The sequence below is a fragment of the Xenopus laevis genome, chromosome 3L, assembly GCF_017654675.1.
Source record: "Xenopus laevis strain J_2021 chromosome 3L, Xenopus_laevis_v10.1, whole genome shotgun sequence".
Taxonomy (NCBI): Eukaryota; Metazoa; Chordata; class Amphibia; order Anura; family Pipidae; genus Xenopus; species Xenopus laevis.
This window is the reverse complement of record NC_054375.1, coordinates 9,371,535-9,379,480: the sequence shown is the minus strand read 5'-3', so window position 1 is coordinate 9,379,480 and position 7,946 is coordinate 9,371,535. Positions and strand designations below refer to the sequence as shown.

The window sequence follows — 7,946 nt, the reverse complement described above, 5'->3', positions numbered from 1 at the left end:
TAAAAAAGGACATTGTTTTCTGCGTGTTTCTCGGCCTGTTCTCTCGGACGTTTTTTTGTTTGAGAACACTATGTGCGACCTTTTGTACCGATATGAACGCATCGTTATGTGCCGCGTAGGGTAACCGTGGCGTCATGACGACAGCGGTATTTTACCAATGTTATCGCACGGCGACCTAATCGTTGTGTGTGCTTCTAGGGATTTCTTGCTTCTCTATGAACAAGCTATTTCTAACAAATCACTTGCAAAAGGGTCTCCTCATGCGTTTTACAGCTACATTGCGATCTCAAATCCATGCCTGTGCTGCATAAATAGCCTGGAGAAATTTGCAATCTGCCTGCGTGTTCTGACAAACATGAACGACTGTTTGCCGAGAACTCGCTTTTAAAAGTCGCAGTCGACTTATCGCCCAGTGTGCTCTTACCCTAAGGGACGCAAGCATTAATACACTCCATCTCAAGCAGGACTGTCTCTAACCACCAAACCCTATCCTATTTCGATAGAAGGGGTGGATAGCACCCCATTGCATTCTGGTCCTGTTTTCTCTGAAGCCGGGATGTTATTTATGTTTTAAATAAAGAACATTCAGAAAAAGTAAGCTTTGATGTCCTCCCAACTCTACCAAATGTTAGGCACCCCCAAGTGAATGTATTTACTTACCTGAAACCCCAGACCGGTGCTCCTATTAGCAGAAAACTGCATCAGCCTGGGGTTTTTCTCTAGTGAGCATCACTGAGCACTTCTCCTCGGGCTTCTTCTTTATTCAAGTTTCCTGGGGAAGATGCAAGCACAGTAGAATGAAAAAGCCGACTTTATAGTCTTTTCACTCTAATGCGCATGCGCAGCCGCACGAAGAAAGAAGAGAATTGCTCCGTGGTGCTTGCTGAAATAACCCCGGGCCGGGTGCAGTTTTTCTGCTGATAGGAGCACCGGCCTGGGGTTTCAGGTAAGTAAATACATTCACTTGGGGGTACCTAACCTTTGGCACCTCCAAGTGCGAAACGACAAATCCCAGTTTGTTTTGGTAGAACCGTTCATCATATGCCTCTCCATAAAGCTCATGGGATCACTTCCAGGAACTAAAATCCCTTATGGAAGAATATTTAATATTTCCACACCTATATACAAAGAATTAAAGGCATAACTTCAAGAGGATTTTGCAAAAGGCTTAATTTGCCCATCATCTTCTCCTGCAGGTGCTCTAAAAAAATTTTAAGAAAAGAGACGGGTCCTTGAGACCCTGTATAAACTACAGGGAATTAAATTGCATGGCTATTAAAAATCATCATCCGCTCCCTCTTATTCCCCAGCTGAGCACAGCTTTAAATCTTTACTAAAGATGGGGGTCACTGACCCCATCTAAAAAACATGCTCTGTAAGGCTACACATTTATTGTTATTGCTATTCTTTCTTACTCAACTCAAAAAAGAGCAGGCACTTCCAAAGACCTTGTATTACAGTTTATGTATTGTTTTATTTTGTACATTTCTTTTGTAGTTTATGAAGTGAATCTGTCTCCCACCATAACATATTGACAGGTGATACATCTAGATGTGCCACATTTAAAGGAACCTGTGTGTAGGCCATGTGGGTTTCTTACGTGTATGGGGATAAAACGTTTCTCAAAGTCCTCAATTTTCTTGAGACAAATTGGCAACCGTCTCGTAAAATAGTGTCTAATGTAGGGTCAGTTTTCAGTATAGTTAGGTTCTTTTTTTACAATGTTCAAAAATCTCCCAAGTATTGGGACTATACTGTATGTCAAAAATACATGATACAGAGTTGGATTTAGAATTAGAAAAGAGTTTTCTCCTAATTTGTTCGATTCTTGAATTAACTTCAATATTAGGGATGCACCGAATCCAGGATTCGGTTCGGGATTCGGCCTTTTTCAGCAGGATTCGGATTCGGCCGAATCCTTCTGTCCGGCCGAACCGAATCCGAATCCTAATTTGCATATGCAAATTAGGGGGGGGGAGGGAAATTGCGTGACTTTTTGTCAGAAAACAAGGAAGTAAAAAATGTTTTCCCCTTCCCACCCCTAATTGCATATGCAAATTAGGGTTCGGATTTGGTTCGGTATTCGGCCGAATCCTTCGTGAAGGATTCGGGGGTTCGGCCGAATCCAACAAAGTGGATTCGGTGCATCCCTATTCAATATAGAGTACCAAGATGGCGTCTAACCTGCCTATTGCTCAATGATGTCATATTAAGAGATTGTGGTGTTCCATTTTGCCTCATTTATGACACTGAAGTATACTTAACATTGATTGGCTCTATCTTGTTTTAAATATGCTGTGGGAAGTGTGAGTACTTAGCGTAAGTATCTGAATTATATGAAACGCGTAAGGCTGTATCCCTGTGCATCGAAAAAGTTTGCCTGGAGGATTGGTCTTTAGAAGTGCCTGCTCTTTTTTTCTACATGGTGGTCCGGTCCCTTAGTTGAAGGTTCAGTGCGGTGCACCTGGACCTGGACCTCTTCTCACAACTGGTGAGTTCTACCGAGACCAGAGAATTTTCTATATATATATTTTACTACTATCAACTAATGTTCATTGTTCGTTTCTATTCAGACCCTCTCCAATTCATATTCCAGTCTCTTATTCAAATCAATGTAGGTTGCTATGGTAATATGGACTCTAGCAACCAGATGCTGAATAAAAAGCTAAATAACTTAAAAACCACAAATAATAAAAAATGAAAACCAAATTTTTTTTTTTTTTTTTTTAAGCTGCGGGGGACGGATATGGATGGGATGTGTGGAATATTGGAAAGCATAATGTACCTTCAGTATCTTGTCTGGGGGTCTTACTGTAGCACTCTCCTGCGTTGCCATAGTTCCTTTCCCCCTGCACCTAGCTACCATCACATTTTCATATATATAATATATATATATATATATATATATATATATATATATATATATATATATATATATGCATGTGTGTGTAATTTTTTTTTATTTAAAAAAAAAAGGCTGAAGGAGCAAGCCCGAAACATCAGTATGTGCCAAAAAAATATACAAATTCTTAATAAGACCTGAGGTGTGTGGTTTTTTTTTGATCATATATTTTGGAACCCTTTGAAAACTGCACCCAGGCATCTGAATCACTTATTTTTTGAGAGTGCCGATATTCCTATTTTGTATATATACACAGAATATTATATTTTCCTTTCCCCAGGAGACTGCTGGGATCCAACATTAGTGCGGAGAAGCGACGGCGACGACCTCGTTGTGAGTTTCGACACCAGGAGTGACAGTTGCGACTACAGGATTCTAGGTCAAGAAACACTTTCATAGTTTCACTTAGAAGTCCACAATATCCTATAACTTTACATCCGGTAAGTGCAAAGGTACGAACACACCACTCAGCAGTTAACATATAGCATAAGCGTTGCCTCCCTTGCTGAGGAGAAATGATGGCTCTCCCCATGGGATTAAAAAGGAGATTGTAAGTGTAGGGGTTGCTCTGTTCTTTGCTGATAGGATGGCGAGCCTACCCGATGCCGTCCTGTGTGATTTACAGTGTAATATCAGGCAGACAAAATTGCCCCAGTAATCTCCCTATGTCTAGATTATAAACTGATTTGGGGGAAGATTTATCAAGGGTCGAATTTGAAAATTAAAATTTTCGCGTTTTTTATGGTCAAAACTTTCAAATTCAACCAGGGAATTATTCAAATTCGATTCCGAGTTTTTTTAAAAAAAATCCGAATTCGATTTTCGAGATTTATCATACTCTGGACCTTTAAGAACTCGAATTTGACTATTCGCCACCTAAAACCTAACGAATTGCTGTTTAAGTCAATGGGAGAGGGATCAATTCTGCAGTTGTTTGCAGCCTTCCTGACATTCGAGGTTTTTTCAATTCCATTCAAATTCGATTTGAGTTTTCGGGTCGATTCTATTCACCCGAGTTTTAAAAATTTGATTTATTAATAAATTTAGTTTGGTTGAGTTCATGGGAGTTTATGGGTGTTTTAAAAAAACTCACATGAATTCGAAATTCGACCCTTGATAAATGTGCCTCTTAGTGTTGGTAGGCAGGCTTCTCATTGGAGCATCCTTTTGCATTGAGCTGCTTACTTAATGCAGTGGGAGGGTTTTATAGAAGTTTTGTGTCCACTTGTATTTCTTTATTGCGTAGTCTTTTTCATTAGGAGTCATTTAGGAAGACCCCCAAAAGAAGTACTCTTGCAAGATCGCGCTCCTCAGTGCTCAAGAAAAGAGCATGTGTGTCTGGGGTCTTGCTGGGAAAATAGAAAATCGGTCAAGCACCCTGAACGCATGCAGTGCTTTATTCATGGGGGCGGCTACAGGTCTCTTGTGCTCCATAATGGAAGGCACCCTGCACTCCACATTGTAAATGCCGTGGTTAACAGTTCTGATTCTGGTTTGTTTTTACAGGATAATTGCTCCGAGCGTATGAATCATACCTTCACGGGCCTGGCAGCTGACCCCCTCTGCTGGTATTTTATCCAGGTGAAGTATCCAGTTGTCTGGAAGTGTGTATAATGCAAGTTTCATAACTGTTCCTAGTGGTTTGATATGCCCTACTCTTTGGTATGGCCAGGGGCAGTGCTCAGCCCACAAGCCATCAATAGAGGTGTTCAGTAGGCACTATTTGCACTAAATGTGTGAGCTTACATTGCATCTACCATGGCTTTCATGCTTTCTAACAGTAACTCTTTCTCGTTTTAGGTATGGGCTGTTCTGCCAACCTGTAAGACTGACTGTATCCGTTATAATCACATGCCGCAATGTAGCACAACCTCACCCCGTAAGTGAGAAACCCCAGTTATCTGCATATAGACTTCTTACCTGCAGCCATGCTCTGTTAAACGGCGCGGAATTCTGTGCCATAAAGCAAAACTAGAGTGCTGTTTGCAATCTCCGGAGACAGTCACAGTAACAAAATATGGTCACAAGAATGGCAGATATAAGTGGAGGATTTATGTCCCTATATGTAAAACCTGCCACAGGACCTTTTCCTCTTTCATATCAAGGTTACTAATACTTAACAGTGAATTGGAGATGTTGTTACAGCCATTTTGGGGTTAGACTAATTTGTTTATTAATGTGTCTCAACAGCCCCGGTGTCCAACAGCGTTGCGCTTGTTCTTCATACCGGCAGCTTTTATCATCCTCCTTGCACCCATCTTAATTATTTGCCGAGAGGATTCAAAGAGTAAGTTCCATGGCTTGTTCTCTCTCTCTTTCACTCTGCAAGCCGCTCGGGCTCCATTTCTGACTCTGATATCACTATGGGGGGCAGCTAGGGAGAGCAAATGATTCTTTAGAGAGCTTGTGATTCTTTGCACTAATTCTCTCTTTATAAATCTAATTTTAATGAGAAATATTGAACTGAGTTTAAATTGGGTCTTTCTTAGGTCTTTTAGGGGGAAAAAAAACAATAGTTATAGTCACTGCACTTGCAGACGTGAATGACCCCTAGGGTGTGACATATCTGAACCAAGGATCTTTAGTTCTCCTTTAAATACAGCCTAAGGCAGCGGGGTTAGCGGGCATGTAGTATTTGCTACCAAGACAGGGAAATTAAATATTTACTAATACTGTATTCTTTTTTCTTTTTACAGCAGAAGATTCTAAGACAGGTAAGTCCAGGGCATTTTTTTGCTATGTTGATGGTTTATGGTTAATTACTATGCTACCTAACCTAACAATATTTAATTACCTGCTGAAAGCAAAGGAGTTGAGCTGTCACAGTACAGCAGCATGAATCACCTGGTTGTAACAAGAAACGAACTCTGATGGAGCAGCAGTGTTGTATAACATGATAACGTCATAAGATAATATTCTATAGTCTCCGTTTTATGCATTTTTATTGCTATGAACAATCCCTTTTGATTTATTATCTCTCTGCTCTTCCAGCTCTGGACCTAACACATCCGGGAGTAAAGAAGGTTTGGCTGGTGTATTCTGCAGACAGTCGCCGGTACTTGGACGTGGTAATCAAGTTTGCGGATTTCCTGCGGGACGCTTGGGGAATGGAGGTCGTGCTGGACCGTTGTCAAGTTAATAACATCGGACTGGTTGGTGCCGCAACATGGCTGAACCATCAGAAGGCTGAGATCGAGAAAGTGAACGGGACTATTTTGCTTCTGTGTTCTCGGGGGACACAAGAGAAATGGCTAGCCAGGCAAAATTATGAAGGGAACAAAGTGGCGCTGAGAGAAAACAGGCATTTATTTTCCCTTGACCAGGGTGACCTCTTCTCCCTCACCCTCAACTTTATCATCCCGGACTTTGAAATGAATATACAAGAGCGTTATGTGGTGGCTTATTTCGGCGATTTGAGCAGCATTGACAACATCCCCTCTCTATTTAAAATGTGCCCCCAGTACTGCATCCCGCAAGACCTACAAGATGTGTTCTTTAGGATTCATAGGATAGAACAGTGCCGTCCTGGAGTTAAGGTCACCGCTCCACAGCAGCAAACCAAAAGTTATGGCTTCTTGATGCAAGCCTTGAACAAGTGCAAGGTCTTGGCAGGACGAGCATCCCAATTGGTTCCAGAAACAGTGTTTGCCCAATGATGGAGTGGAATCTGACCATGAAGATGAAGATATTAGCGAAGGTCTTACGCAGCAGCTTAAACCACTTGTGCACATTCCCAATTGTTCAATCTCTATGATGAACCCTGTCATTGCTAAGCCACTCTCTACCATGGTAACCGACCCTATTATTGCAGAAGGGCCTTCAAGCCTCCTGGTCCAGCCTCACGTGCATGAAGGGGGCTCAAGTGTGCAAACATGGCAGCCTATCCTAATGGATGGACAAATCTGCAGACAGGATCTCCACTTGAACCCTCCGCAAGATGACAGCGTATCTGTTGGAGAACATTACTCTTCTCCGCTCTCAGACCAGGGTTACCTCTCATTGGATCTGCTGAGAGAGGAGCATATGAAACTTTTAATGCAGCTGCCCCAGAGTGACCTCCTAGAGATTCCAGAGGAGGAAGACTACTTGAGGCTGGAGCAAGTGAAGCATTCTGAGCAGCCAGACCAGGGATACATCACCTGGGACTCAATGAGTAGTCTGGACAGGGAATCTTTGATGGCAGCCCAAGTTAAACTGCTGCAGCAGAGTGGAGTCTTGGAATGATGCAGTCAAGTGAGGCCACGCACTGTTTGTGATTACTTCTTACATGTGCACTTGTATGTGTGTATATTATATACTCCTAACATTTTATTAAGCGTAAACGTATGATGAAAGTGGCCTTCCAGATGCAGCAGGAACGGGATTGGTAAAAGAGATTTGCCACACTTTAAACAACTGTTGCTTGACCACAAATCCCAAAAATGCTTTTAAGAATACAACCGCTTTTTAAGAATACGGTTGTATCCTTAAAACGATATTGCTCAATTAAATCTTTCCAACCTTGTCCACCCCTGTTACATAAATCATGGATATCCTCAGCTTGCTTCCCCTTCCACTCCCTTTATTATGCCCTAGGTAATTTGTCCTCAAACCAGCCGAGCCTCTCCTCAAAGCGGCTGTAGGGCTTCCATGAGAAACACACGAGTCCTGTTCCAAAATTTAACGCCACTTTAATCAATGACAATAGATTACAATCACTTAATAGGAGGTAAATATATATATATGATAACTGTAAATACATTTTCTTTGCAACTTCAGAGCTGTACAGTGTAAATAAAAATACTTTCTGCCACCCGCTCCAAACTGCTCATCCTTAAAATAAACTTCAAATCTCGCAGATACAAAGGAATATGAATTTCCTTACTCATTTATCACTAGAAACGAATATCTTTACGTCACATTTAGAGCTGCTACAAAACTGCGGGAGCCCATTACTTACCCCGCAAAGTTGTTTCATAGCTGCGGTTAGAAGTTTGGCCAGCAGAGGTTGTTTAAAGCCCAGAATAAATAGTTTTTCTCCCCCTTTAACAGTAAAAGGGCTTGA

General features: G+C 41.6%; 2 protein-coding genes and 1 pseudogene across 3 annotated transcripts in view; 2 read left to right on the top strand and 1 right to left on the bottom strand.

Annotated features, from left to right (window-relative positions):
• LOC121400960 (golgin subfamily A member 6-like protein 22) overlaps positions 1-7,946 on the bottom strand; it is a 183,053-nt gene that overhangs the window by 19,832 nt on the left and 155,275 nt on the right. The gene's annotated exons all lie outside the window — the stretch shown is intronic.
• LOC121400959 (interleukin-17 receptor A-like) overlaps positions 3,295-7,946 on the top strand; it is a 100,244-nt gene continuing 95,592 nt past the window's right edge. Inside the window, exon 1 of the mRNA XM_041585311.1 lies at positions 3,295-3,342. The gene's annotated coding sequence lies outside the window, so the exon portion shown is untranslated. The remainder of the gene's footprint in view (positions 3,343-7,946) is intronic.
• On the top strand, positions 5,711-7,743 carry LOC121400969 (annotated as a pseudogene). The gene has a single exon (XR_005966008.1). The product of XR_005966008.1 is annotated as an interleukin-17 receptor A-like (transcript).